The sequence below is a fragment of the Callorhinus ursinus genome, unplaced genomic scaffold (assembly GCF_003265705.2).
Source record: "Callorhinus ursinus isolate GAN/ISIS: 27379988/994484 unplaced genomic scaffold, GSC_fseal_2.0 scaffold65, whole genome shotgun sequence".
NCBI classification, from domain to species: Eukaryota; Metazoa; Chordata; class Mammalia; order Carnivora; family Otariidae; genus Callorhinus; species Callorhinus ursinus.
Genome location: NW_027397127.1, coordinates 4042364 through 4056936, shown reverse-complemented (window position 1 = coordinate 4056936; position 14573 = coordinate 4042364). Strand labels below are relative to the sequence as shown.

At 48.0% G+C, this 14573-nt stretch overlaps 1 protein-coding gene across 2 annotated transcripts in view; it reads left to right on the top strand.

The window, feature by feature from the left end:
• PAK3 (p21 (RAC1) activated kinase 3) overlaps positions 1-14573 on the top strand; it is a 247666-nt gene that overhangs the window by 35745 nt on the left and 197348 nt on the right. For both annotated transcript variants that reach the window (XM_073885710.1, XM_073885709.1), the window contains exon 2: positions 7681-7776. The gene's annotated coding sequence lies outside the window, so the exon portion shown is untranslated. The remainder of the gene's footprint in view (positions 1-7680; positions 7777-14573) is intronic.

Sequence of the window (14573 nt, the reverse complement as noted above, 5' to 3'; positions counted from 1 at the left end):
TTATTCCCGTTCGACGATGAGCAAACCGAGACCCAGGAGTCAGTAACTTGGGTTTAAACTCAGGCAGTTTGACGAGAATCTCTCTGCCATACTGTGGAAGAGCGAGAATACTCATTTCCTCCTGGTTTCTTTTCGGCAATGCCCCGGGAGCGTTTACCCAGCGCACTCTCGTGGTCTTGAACCCAGCTGGCGGAAAGCAGGTAGGAGAGGGGCGCCTGCCATGTCGGGCCAGCAGCAGCAAGCGCGGATCTAGTTACCGGGCCCCACGGGGGAAGGAGCCACTTCGGTGATTGACAATATAAATTAAAAAGCTGAGAGATTTTGTACTTTCTTGATATTGAAATCTATAAAACCATCAAATCCTTGGCCAGCCTCACCGAACTAAAAGGGAGCTGCAGTCACAAAGCAAATTTAACACCTCTCCCCATTTTTCTGACATACAGCGGAGCGCTTCCACCGAGGTGAGAATGGCATTAGCTCGAAGCTCCACGGGGCCGAAACCTCGGCTGTTACAGGGCTAGATTGCGTGCGCCGCCTTCACGCCCGGAAGAGAAATTGACAGGGGCGGGGGGGGGGAAGGCAACTGACTAGGTGGGCTTTGCCGCCCAGACCACAGGAACACTAAATCAAAACTAAAGCAGAAGAGGCAAAAGGCAGAGTAATCTTCGTCGTTAAGATGTCGGCTCGCTCACGGGCATAATGGGAATGTTGTTTTTTTTCTTTAACCCGCATTTTGGATGCCCTTTAACAAAAGATGACTGTTTAAAAACACAATTTTGGAGTTAGTTTGCCCCTTCAGGCTCAAGAGCCTGAAGCACAAATTTGTGGGCTATACTTGGGGCTTTCCCTGCATTATCGTATCAGAATCCTAGGACCAAAGAAAGGACCTAACAGAGCATTTTGTTCAACCTACTTACTTTCTGTACAGAGAGACTGAGGCCACGAGAAGGGTGTCTTGCTTTTATTTTCACCAAGTCACCACTGTGTGTGTGTGTCTGTGTGTGTGTGTGTGTGTGTGTGTGTGTGTGTGTGGTAGATTTGCCTCAGGAGCTGTTAAGGGGAGAGACAGAATGACCTGCATTGTCAAGGGGAAAGGGTGAAGAAAAATGTTAGAATCGATATAGTGTTTGATAAATAGCCAGTCATTTGTCACATAAATATATACACATTGCAAACAACACCCTTCTCTGTGGCAGAAACAGAGGGGTTGTTCTCAACAGAGGGAGGGCCTCAGCTGAGGAGGCTAAATGAGGGTCATTCATCCCTCCAGCCCCTTTCTGCCATGGCCAAGATTGGTCCAATACCACCTAGGTTTTCTGTGGGCGCTCAACATTTTGCTCAGCAGAGACTTTCAAATGCTGCTTCGCTAGTGGCTGGTGGCATTTAACCTCTGTGGGAGAGATAGGGCCTTTTTCTTTCATCATGGAATCCATTATTTTTCTCTGAAGCACAGTGCAGAGGTTTTTACAAATTGCATGGCAAAAAATAGAAATGCAGCCAGTCCTCAGCATAGTGCCGTGGAGGAGTTTTGGGGCAACCTGCCCCTCAGGCCATGTGTGTCCAGAACATGCTCCTTTCGGAGCTGGATGCTAATCCTGTAGGAAGGGAGGCAGAAAGCAAGCCATCTCTTCCTCTCCTGCCTTACAGGGAGGTAGACTTGAAACGGAGCAGAGCTGGGAGCTCTGGAGAAAGCCAACCTAAGTGCAGCAGTAGACCACCCCCCCCCCCCACGGGAGTCAGAGTGCTGCAGCTTGGCTTGACTCTGCTGTGAGACCCTGGATCTGTCACTTCCCCTCTTTGGAGCTCTGGTTTTTCATCCGCCTCTCCTGCCTCACAGGATAGCCAGAAGGTATAAACATGGAGAAAGCAGACACACATTTCTTTGGAGACAGTTAAAACTCCATATGAATGCAAAGTATTATTGTTGGTGTTTGTTTGCTCTTTGCCTCAGGTGGTTGGACCATCTTGGTGTATGACTTGGAATTTGAATTGGTAAAGAAGACTCAGGGAGAGGTCCAAGGTGCCAGGAATTACAGAGGAGAGAGGGTAGGAAGTCAGGAAGGATAGGAATAGACCCCTCAGGAAATCACAGCCTCACCCCTTTCTTAATCTCTCTGCTTGTGTGTCTTGCAGCAGCTTAGTGGACCTCTCTGAGCCTGTTTTCTCATCGCTAAAGCGGGGTGGTTGTGAAGATATAAACGAAATAAGAAATGGAAAGCCCTGATGCTGGCGACACTAGTATGAAGTAGACTTTCGGGCATCATTATTACTGTTAGTGATGCTACTTGCTTCTGGGCATTGAGGAGAATCAGGGTTCCTTAATGCCAGGGCATGGCTAGTCCTTGGTAAAATACATATATTTTTGAGCCTCATCCCCAAGGAATTCTGATTCCATGAGTTTGGAATGGAGCCTAAGAATATGTATTTGACAAGGACTCCAAGGGATTCTGATGTGGGGCCAGATTTGGGAACCAGTCGTCTCGAGCAGTGTTTTTTCAAGCTGCCAATTATTACCTACTGCTCGGGAAATCAATTTAGTGGGTCGTGACCTGCATTCAAAAAACAGAAAAGGAACGAAATAGGAAAAAACAGTGTGCGCTGCACACAGTAAGGATAAGTATTGCTTCATGAAATGTTGGCTGTATACTTTCATATATATTTCAGTAATGTATGCTGTATGCATGGCAAATGTATTTCTTACTGTAAGTCATGGTGAAAAAATGTTTGAAATACAACAGAGAACGCTGTCTTCCATTTGGAGACACGGATATCCAGAGAAATAATCTCTCAGGTCCCAGCCCAGACAAGAAGACGTGAACAGCAAGAGAACAGAGTAGGAGCCATTTCTCTTCTCTCCCCATCTATCCTCTGCTATGCTTGGGTCGACAGAGTTGGTCTGTTCTCTAATTAGAATGAGTTTTAATACCGTGTAATGGGCCTGGCCTGAGATGAAGGGCAAGTGAGGGTGTTGCCACAGGTATCAGGCTGAGTGCATTGACCCCATTAGACAGAAAATGTATCTGGGTTTATTGGGGTGTTCAGTTGCTCTTGGTTAGGGAGCGCCTTGTAAACACACTTTGTTCTTCTTCTTCTCCCAGGCTTTCTTCTTGAGGATTTTATTTATTTATTTGAGAGGGAGGGCAGGGGCGGAGGCAGAGAGTTACAAGCAGACTCCCTGCTGGGTGTGGAGCCCTACATGGATCTCGATCTCACGACCCTGAGATCATGACCTGAGCTGAAACCAAGAGTCAGACGCTCACCCGACTGAGCCACCCAGGCGCCCCTCCTTGTCCCAGACTTTGGTATTCATTTTCACTTTTGAAACGCTTTTGTTGCCTTTGTGAAATCACATAATAAACGTAAAACTGTTTCACTGCCCATCAACCCACATCAGTGTCTTTTGACTCTCCACTTGGTATGTGGAGGATATTAGCACTCCTAAACCTTCCTGGGCCTCATCCCCAAGAAACTCGGATTCCATGGGTTTGGAATGGAGTCTAGGAATGTGTATTTAACAAGGACTCCAAGGGATTCTAATGTGGGGACGGATTTGGGAACCAAGGGTCTCAAGCACTGTTTCTCAAGCTGCCAATTATTACCCACTGCTCGGGAAATCAATTTAGTGGGTAGTGACCTGCATTTCAAAAACAAAAGGAATGCCTGTGCTCCGTCCCACGGGGATGAAGTCACCTCGTCAGAACCCCCCGCCCATCTCCTTTATGTTTCCCCCATGGTGCTTATCACAACCTAACACACCATATTGTAAATAATAAACATAACGAAAAAAATAACCCCATATGTCCAGATCTTTTTTTTAGAAAGAATTGGAAATCAGATTTTATGTGAAGTCTTCCAAATTTGAAATGTGGCTAGATCTTCTGATTTTTCTGGAGAGCCCAGGAATCCAAACATTTATGTAAAACCTTCGGCATTGTAAATGTATTGGTCACCAGATCAAAAAGAAAAAAAAAAATTCAACACTATTTAGGCCAAAGAAAATACGTCTGTGGCCCAGATTTGGTCCGCAGATCACCAGTTTCGGGCCTCTGTCATACATGTGCAGACCGTGGGGCCATGTGAAGTCTTGAAAATGGATGTTTTCTATTGACGAAGTGCAGCCTCGGGTCAGGTTCTTGCCCCAAAGTCACATGCTAGCTTGTAGCGGAACTGGACCTTGAACCGGGCTCCCTCGCCTCCTCGTGCTCTCTCACAGCTGCCCGGCTACCTGCGAGGCTGCCTCTCTTCTGCTGAGGGCAGAGCTCCTCTGCCCCGTGCGGAGGCCAGCATTCAGTTCAGTCCCCGTGCCTCACAAAGAACCTAACAGAGTCATCACCACCCATCTGATAAGCCCCAGGCATTTCTCACCACAGAGTGAATGAATTTACCCGCCTGCCCCATCTCAGCTGTGGATATTGCCTCTTGGTGTTCTTTTATTGCTTTTGCCCCCGTGATAGAATCAAGACGAGGTCTTTATAGGAGTGTTATTAGCATCGCTCCCAGCCAGGGGGTGCCCTCGGGTAGAATCGGTGTGAGCTGGTGCAAAGAATCTGGGGCTCAGAGTCCAGAGGGCAGGGCTCAGCGGGCCCTGAGACAACTTATTTAACCTCCCTGGCCCTCCATTTCCTTCACTGTAAAACTGAGAGAAATAGGATTTGCCTTTCTCATCTCCCAGGGCTGCTGTGGGGTAAAACCAAGATAGTACATATGAGCGCCCTTCGAAAAGAGAACATTTTACAGCAGTGAGGGTGTAGTATCTTCACGAAGTCACCAAGGTCATTACTGAGCACCTACTACGTGCGAGCGAACGTACCATTTATTCAGGGCACACCAAGGGGATGAAGGCCTAGCTACCTTCCATGAGTTACAGGGTAAGCGAGCCAAAGGGACATAGTTGAGTGGAAAGAGAGCCAGCAATGCGAAGCTGGGGATGACCCGGCTTGAACGAAATGTGCAGACTGTAGAGTGAGAGAGAATATGGTAGAAAAGGCTGATCATAGAATGACCTGCATGGAGGGGAGGGTTCAAGCAGTGGCCAGCAGACGATCAGTTCTCCAGCTTCTCCACGAGGCTGAATCAAAACATGCCTTTCATGAAAACAAAGCCGAGTCCAAGGGGGACAGCGGGCATGGGTGATGACATGATGGGAGGGCCTAGTACAATAAAATGGCCCTGACAACAGTCCCCGCCTCAGAGGCCTGTTCTGAGCAGGCAAGATGGTGATATGTTTTATTTTTTTATTTATTTTGAAGATTTTATTTATTTATTTGAGAGAGAGAGAGAGAGCACGAGCAAGGGGGAGGGAGAAGCAGGCTCCCCGCCGAGCAGGGATCCCAAAGTGGGGCTCGATCCCAGGACCCTGGGACCATGACCTGAGCCGAAGGCAGCCGCTTAACCGACTGAGCCACCCAGGCACCCCAGGTGGTGATATGTTTTCATATGGTGAGTACTAAAGACGTCTTAGCTGTCATTATCATCATCATCTGTTTCCATCTTATAGTGAAGTCAGGGTGCTTGGGAGCCTGCCTGAGAGTAGTTGCGTTACCTTGGGCAAGTCAGATCACCCCCCTGTTTCTCAGTTTTCTGGTCTTCCATGTGGGATTAGGACTAGTGCCAACCGAAGAGCGCTGCCTTGGGGATTAAATGAATAAATCCAAGTCAAGCGCTTATCCCAATGCCTGGCACAGGGTAAGCCCCTGCTAGATGTCAGACGCTCCAGCTCCTAGGGCCAGGTAATCGCCGACGTAATATGGCCGCATGACAAAAACTTGAGAAACGTAAGATCATGAAGGTACCCCCAAATCTTACTGCTAAGACACCAGTCCTTGTTACTACTTTGAGATCCAGGTCTTAAATTGGAAACTTCTGTCGAGGAAACCAAGACTGAAGAAAATGGCAGGGATCTGGGATGCAATGATCACAGCATGAAACATTTACTGAGCGCCTCCTCTGTGTTGGCCAGTGCTCCAGGGGCGGAGGTTCAACAGCACCAACGGGACAGGCAGGATCCCCGCATTTAAGCAACGTATAGGCCCACAGAGGGAGATAGGAGAGCAAAATAAAAGTATAAAATACTATGTTATATGACGTGAAGTACTATGGGAAAAAATCCTTAAGATGGGGTGAAAAGGGGGGCGCCTGGGTGGCTCAGTCGCTTAAAGTGTCTGCCTTCAGGTCAGGTCATGATCCCAGGGTCCTGGGACCAAGCCCTGTGTCGGGCTCCCCGCTCAGCGGGGAGTTGGCTTCTCCCTCTCCCTCTGCCCCTCCCCCCACTCATGCTTGGTCTCTCTCAAATAAATAAAAAATCTTTAGAAAAATATATGGGATGGTAAGGGAGTTCTGAAATGGGGAGGGGTGGCAAGGGAGGGAAGTGTGCAAAGCCTACAGGTGATCTTTGTGTCTACCCCCAAAAGAGGTGAGGGAGCAGGCCATGCGGGTCTATCAGGGAAGAGCCATCCAGGCAGAGAGAACGGCAAGAGCAAAATCCCTGCGTCAGGAGCATGCTTGGCCTTTCCGAAACAGCTGGGAAGCCCTGTGACAGGAGTGGAGTGAACAAGGGGAAGGGTAATAAGATAGGAGGTCAGAGAGGTCACAGGGGCGGCTGGTTTTGAGGGCTTTGTAGGCCTTCGTGATGACTGCCCATTACAGGGAGTGAGATGGAAAGGCATGGGGGGAATCTTGTCCAGGGAGGGGCATGCGTGATCGGACTTCCGTCAGCCATTCAGCCCTCCCATAAGCAGTGGGTTTTGCCTGCATAGGCCTTGGATGATACTAAACAAGAGGTGGCAGGCCCAGCCGTCCCTGCAGAGTTGCCCTTACCACTCTGTAGACGGCAGAGAGAAGGCTCTTTGGTCCAGAGGGGGATATGGAGTGGAGGTGATGGCGCGGAGAATAGGAGAAAGCAATGGAATCTCTTAGAGCGGAAAGGGACCCAGTTCGTGTGATTCTGCCGTTGGGCATCTGTTCACCCAGCCTTGACTCACCTGCACCGCCCCACCAGCCCGTTCAGCCTCTTGCAGGACCCTGTCAAGGTCAGAAAGCCTTCTGACCGGTTTACTGACAGTCTGCCTTCTTGCCACCACTAGGTGGCAGTAGTCCGAGTTCTGTCGCCTGAGCATCCCAGAATCTGTGCACACTTTCCATAGGAGAACACTTTTGAGATGTGGAGGCAGTTGGGGATCCGATACATTTCCTGACGTTTCTCTTTTTCGGGCCCTGTATCTCTGGTCCTTTCAAGAGCCACTCCTGTTCTTGGATGGTTTCCAGTCCCTTCGTCACTCTCGTGACCCTCCTCTGGAGGTGGTCCCTTTTCTCAGTGACCCTCTTGAAATGTGGTACCTGGAATTGAACAGGAGGCTTTGGGAGGGAACAGCAGAGACTGCGGGGCAACATTAATATTCAGGGATCTAGAAACTCTATTTGGATGAATACAACCTAAACTCGTGCTCTGTTTTTAACGGCTAAATAATTAAGCTACGTAAACTAACTGTTGGCTCGAATTACGCTGTGGGTAACCCAAACCCCTCGATCTTTTTGGAATTGTTTGTTTTTATGTGAGCTGCTGCCAAGCCACACTTCCCCTACTCTGGCTTCACAAGAAGGACTTTCAGAATTTTATTTGAGGATTTTCACTTTATCTGACACATTTTACCTTTCTTGTTTTTTTTTTTTTTTTCATTTTAGCTCGGTATTCCAGCCCATCTGAGCTTGTTTTGAATCTCAGCTTTGTTCTTCAACATATTTGATATTCCTGCCAGCTTTGGGCCATCTTCAGACGTGGTAAGTGTATTTTCTGTGTCATCGAAGTTATTAACAAGCGTGGATAAGCCCCGCGGCCTTTCGAGACTTTTCTGTAGGTTGTCACCTATGCTTTGGGTAAAATTCTTTCATCAATTGCCCATCCATCTGATTCGTGTTATAATCTGGTTGAATACGTTGCTGTCTTGTCTTAGTCCATTCATGAGAAAGTTCTAAGAGATGATTTCAGATGCACTGTTGAATCCAAGATAGGTTGTGGTTATGAAAGGCAGGGTGGATAAAGGATGATCTTAAGATGACACCCTTTGGTTTGTAAAATGGAAACTGTTATGTTTTTTTTTTCCCAACTATGAAAGTAGTATTGGCTTGTTGTACAGGTCCACAGCAGTGTAAGTCCCTCTGTAATTCTTTGTGCCAACACCCTACCAGATAACTGTGGTTAACAATTTTGTGCCGATTTGTAAAAATGAAGGAAACAGAGATCTGTGATTTAAATGGGATCATACTGTACAGGATGTTTCATGACCTGCTCTTTTCACTTACGATCTTTTGGAAACATCTTTCCCTGTCAGAACATATAGTTTGACTTCATCCTTTTTAATGACTACCTAGTGTTCTTTTCTGGGGGGTGTTTCCTAACTTACCTCTTCAATCCCATATAGATGGACGTTTGCATCATTGGCAAATTTTTTGCTGTCATAAGCCATGTTGCCTGGGGAACTTTCTTAGCTGTCTTGAGATGTTGTGTTGGGTGCTGGTTTCTGGGCCTCTGGATTCCCTCTCCTTTTCGGACCTTGTTGTCAATGTTCTAAATTCCAAGGGCTACTTTCTACTAAAGAGAGAAGAACTAGAGAGGGGGCTGCCAACTTCCTGCTGATCATGGTTTGTGTTTGAAAATCTATACCTTGTCCTCCCCTGGAGTGGAGTTAAACCTGTTGGAGCTCTCGGGGGCCTTTGCAGGACAGAGGCACCCCAAGATCAAACCCTGAGTGACAGACAAGCTTGATGGGAGGCTCTGCCCCTGGCTGGCACAGGTGAGTTGGTTAAGAGCCAAAAGGGGAAGGAGAACTGCCTTGCCATTGAGTCATTATTCCCCATCACACATAAGCTCTGGCTAGTAGGGCCACTTACTGAGCCTCAGTAGGCCCTCCTGTCTCATCTTCACATCTTTCCTCCTCCATGGGGGTCTCCCTCCCTGTACACATGCACCTCCTAGAACAAGGCAGGAGCTGCCTCCTCTGAACTTCTAGAACACAGTAAGAGCTTGGGCTAGAGAGTCAAACCTGCGTTTGAACCTGCCCACCTCTGTGATCGTGGATACGTCACTTATCCTTGCTGGGCCAGGTTACCCTCACCTATAGAATGAAAATATTCTTATGTAAGAGATTTCAGAGCACCAAACCCAGTGCCTGGCCAGTAGGAACCACTTCCTGTTAGCTGCTGTCATCATCATCATCACCGTTATGGGTGATCATACTACCTACTCCACAGAGTCGTGGAGATGAGGTGAGAACATATGTAAGCCATCCAACGCCATGTTCAGCCTAAATTGAGTGCTAAATAACTGAGGGCAGTTATCGAGTATATTTATACCAAGTACCCCTTGGATACTTACCTCATTATGTCTTATGTTACTTCTACTTGTGTTCATGTCTTGATCCCTTCCTCTAATTTGTAAGTTCCCTCGAGAGCAGAGTTCTCTCTTTCTCTCTCTCTCTCTTCCTGTCTCTTCCCCTCCACCCAGGAAGCATAAAAGACCCAGTGCTGGGAATTAGGAGGCTCTTGAACATTTAGATGAGTCAATGTTGCCCTCACTTTTCCTAAGCCCCTTGATCATGGTATTGTTTTCTAGTTTGAAAGCATCACTCCCATTAACTGATCAACGGGACCTTTTCCCTAGGGCAAGCCATGTCATGCCTGTTCCAACCACTGAACCAGTGATCACAGAATTAGCAATGTACAGTATCTTAGCTTTGGAAAGGTCTCCAGAAAACAGTGGCCTGGGGTGTGCATTCACCTGAGCAGACTGGGCATGCATACCACTCCCAGGCTTCTGCTGTCTACACGGAAAAGGATATTAGGCACGAGCCTAGCTCAGGCCACCACCAAGTCCCCTTTAGACTACCACAATGTAGTCTTCTAAGTCATTTCCTTACTTTCACCCATGCCGTCCACACAGCAACAAGAGAAGTCTCTAGAAAGTAGTACGATGAGACCACATCATTCCTCTCCTCAAGACCCTTCGGTAGCTCCTGTCTCGTATAGCGTCAAGTCCAGTCTCCTTCCCACGGTCTGCAAGGCCCTGCATAATCTGGCCCCTGCATATCTCCACACTCGTCTCGTTGCACTTTTCCCCTTGCCCCCTCCGTACCGCCCACACTGGTCTTCGGTGGGAGAACACGCCAAACTCATTCTTGCTTCGGTGCCTTTGTTCTCATTCTGTGCGCCACCAGGAATTGGATCCCACCCATGCCCCAGCTTCCCCGTGCTTGTCCTTCAGGTTTCCACTTAGATGATACCATCTCAGAATGGGATCATTCATCTGGGCCTTCCCTGCAAGCCCTATCTCAAGTAGCTTCCCATTGGTTCACGTGCCATGCCCCCTTGTTAATCTCAAACTCATTGGCTCTCGGCCCTCACTTCACCTTAAGAATCACCAAGAGAACGTTAAAAAAATGGCCAGGCCCCTTCTAGACCAAAGAAATTAGAATCTCTGGGGACAAGGCCCAGGTTATCTGTATTTTTAAATGTTCCCCTGGTTAATTTTAATGTGTGGGCAAGGTTGGCAGGCTCCATTCTAATCTATGGGCTTGTTTATTTTCTTCTTAGTACTTATCACCAGATGTAATTCTTTTCATTCATTCATTTAATAAGTATTTATTGAGCTCCTACCTTGTGCCTGGCTCTACTCGAAACGCAGGGATTAAAATCGTGAACACAAAAAGCACAAATTCTAACCCTTTATGAAACTTTCATTCTAGTGGGGAAGGCAAATGATAAGTAAGATCAGCAAGTATACATAGTTATACAGCCATATATGTATGTGTATGTATGTGAAATATATATATATATATATGAAACTGTATGTGCACATATATATTATTATGATTCTTATGGACTGAATGTTTGTGTCTCCCCTCCCAAATTCATAGGTTGCAACCCTAACCTCCAAGGTGATAATTTTTGAAGATGGGGACTTTGAGAGATGACTAGGGTTAAATGAGCTCACGAGGGTAAGACCCTGGTCTGATGAGATTAGTGCCCTTATGAGAAGAGAGACCGGAGAGCTTATTCTTTCCCCCATTCCACCTCCCTGCCACACACACACACACACACACACACACACACACAAGAAGAGGTCATGTGAGCATACAGCAAGATGGCAGCCACCTACAAGGCAAGAGAAGAGACCTTAGAATGAAATCTACCTTGCAGGCACCTTGACCTTGGACTTCCTGACCTCCAGAACTGTGAGAAATAAATTTCTGTCGTTCAAGCCACTCAGTCTATGGTATTTTGTTATGGCAGCCTGAACAGACTAAGATATATGGTATGTTAGATTATGATAAGTGCTACGGAGAAAAAATAAAGCATAAAATGGAGATAAGATTTTTGGGGGGGAGGGGAGGGAGAAAAGGTTTTGATAGAGTGGCCTGGAAGGTGAATCTGGAGTAAAGATTTGAAAGAAGTGAGAGATTCAGATCTGCAGCTAGCTGAATATAGACCATTCAAGGCACAGAAGAGGAAGTGCAAAGGCCCTGGGGCTGGATTATACCCGGTGTATTTAAGGTACAGTGAGGGGACCAGGATGGCTGGAGAGTTGAGAACAAGGGGCAGAGCGGTAGGAGATACATTCAGAGAAGTAATAGAGGGGAGCAGATAATGTGGAGCCTTAAATGTTATTGTAAGAGCTTTGGCCTTTACTCTGAATAAGAAGGGTTATCACTGAGGAATTTCTAGCAGAGAGTAGCATAATCTGACTGAGATTTTAAGAGGTTCACTCTACCTGCCATAGGGAACTCAAGGGGCGAAAGGGTGGCAGTAGCAAAACCAGCGAGGCGTTTACTGTAATGTTCTAGGTGAGAGACGATGGTGGCTTGGAGAAGGATGGTAGAAATGGCAGAACCCAAGAGAAACGGCCCAAATCTGGATGCATTTTGGGAGTTAGGATACACAGCATTTGCTGACAGACCGTGTGTTGGGCACAAGACACAGTGCACAGTCAAGGAGGGCTGAGCATCCAGAAGAGTGGCGTTGCCATTACAATGAGATGGGTAGGACAGTGGGAAGAATCGGTTTCAGGAGGAAACGTCAAGGGCTTAGTTTTGAACTTGGTAAGTTTTAAGCGCCCATTAGACTTTCAGCTGGAGATGTCAAGTAGAGAGGTAGATGTACAATCCTGGAGTTCATAGGAGAGGTCTGGCCTGGAGGTAGAACTTCGGAAGCCTTGATGAGATTGGATGAAATCCCCTAGACGGTAAGCTCAGGTAGAAAAGAGCAGAAGCCCAGGGACTGAGACCTAAAGCACTCCAAAGATTAGAGGTTGAGTTACAGAGCAACAAGCAAAGGGGATGGAGCAGAAGCAGCCAGAGCAGAAGGAAGAAAACCAATAGAAAGGGGTTTCCTGGGAGCCAAGAGAAGAAAGTGATTTAGGGAAGAGCGAGTGGCCACTTAATGTCAGGCACTGCCAAGGAGCTCGAGTAAGATGAGAATGGAGAGCTAACCATTGGCTTTTGTAATGTAGGTCCCTGGGTGATCTTGGTCGGGACAGTGACGAGGGTGAGTGCAAGAGGGAAAAGGAGAGAATATGGAGGCAATGGGTCTAAAAAATTGCCCCGATGTTTTAGTCCTAAGCGGAGGACAGAAATAGGGCAGAAGCAGTATCTGAGGGGAGACTCACCTTGAGAGAGGGTTTTCTTAATTTGGGGGATGGGAGAAATCTTATTTTAATGAGGATGAGCCCCACTCCAGAATTAGAAGGTCGGCGGCTTGAGGGCAGGGACTTGGCCTGGGGCATCCCCATCACCTCCCACAGTGCGCAGAGTAGGCACTCAGCAAATATCGTCGAGTAAGTGCGCGATCAAATGATTGCAGACGTCCATGAGAGTAACTATCAAAGAGTTGAGTGGCAGGGCAAGATGACAGGTGAATGGAGCAGCACCCTGGCTTCAGTCCCGTCATCCCCGCCCCACTCCTGGCCCACCGAGCTCCCCCGCCAGGGCCAGACAGCTGGGGCTAACTCGTAGTCTCCTGTACACAGCTCAGGCCAAGGAACAGCAAAACCAGAGTCCACAGAGAGGAAGCCCCTGCCCGTGCAGTGCCTGGCGGCCTTGGCACCTGGCCCACCCCAGTTGCTGCGTGGCACAAGCCCCACAGTGGCAGGTGATGGGTTGGCCCGGGGGGGGCTTCCCCATGGGGCCTGTAACTCCACTGTTGCCGGGAAGATGGCACGGCCCAGCTCTGAGCGAGCTTTTGGATGAAGGAATTGACAGGAAGGGCGAGGAATGAGTGCTTCCTTTTCCACCACGCTTTATGCCCAGCCACAGCTCGGTGTAGGGTCGTGGCCGGTGGCAGGTGCTTGTCCTGGACTTGGAAGAAGACCCAGGGAATCCCCCGTAGTGAACTGGCGGCAACCTCAGACAGAACTTTTCCATCTCCTCACCTGGCCCCCAGAGACCCCACCATTGTGTTAGGTGTTATGAGTCCAAAAAATTGACTTCCACCATCGTTGACCTCATACCTGATCTGGGCCACATCCTGTGTGTTTTCTCAAAGTTGTGACTGTAGTACTAAATATTACAGTTACTCCTCCTCCTAATTGCAGCTAACACGTACCGAGTGCCTCCTCTGGGCCAGGCCCTGAGCTAAGCACTTTGCATACTGGGTCAGTTGTAGTCCTCATTGCAGCCCAGGGAGCTGACTACTACTCTCGTCTTCAGTGAACAAGAGAGATTCAAGCTATGCAGGGGAAGAGTCGAGACTGAAGCCCGGTTCTGTCTGACTGCAGAGTCACATTCTACATGGGTCTCTGTGACAGCATCCGGGTGCTGTCTTAGAAATGTAAGACAGATAGTCTCATCCTGTGGCTTCCTGTCACACTGAGAATTTAACCCAACTTTCTTCCTAGGCCATCAAGGCCTGGCAGAATCCAGCCTTTGTCTGCCTCTTCAGCCTTGTTTCAAACCTGTGGAGAAGGCTCTGGAACCGTAGCAACGTTCTGTTCTTGGTACATCTGGTAGTCTGACCTGGGTGCTTACTCCTGCTTCCAGGGAGATTTCCCTTGGAAAATGCCTCCCACCATCTAAACGACCATCCCAGAAGCCCTGTATCAAAAGGTGGGACCTTGTGATTGTCAGCATGCCCCTTGTTCAAGAGATACTTGTTGGGTTAACTTGGTACTGCCTCTCTTGCTTGTACTCTGAGATCGTAGAAGGTTGACAGCACCCCAGACCCTGTCCGGCACTGAGAAACATGTGATGTTCAGAGGTGGACTGAGGCCCAAAATCTCGGCATTTGGGGGAGACAGCGCCGTATGTCTAGGGGAGTACGGGAAGAGCACCAGCCTAGGACACGTATGAATGACATCTTCGTCAAGCTCTCTCACTTGCTAGCTGGGAGACCTTAGATAAATCCTTCCAATTCTCTATGCCTCGATTTCCTTATCAGTCAATGAAAGTAATAGTAATAGTAATAATAGTAATAGTAACGGTAATAATCTCTGCCCCTGACTCACATATGTAAAGTAACAGGTTTTCTTGGGGCCATGTCCTAGTCTGTTCCTGCTCCTATAACAGAATACTATAGACGGGGTGGCTTAG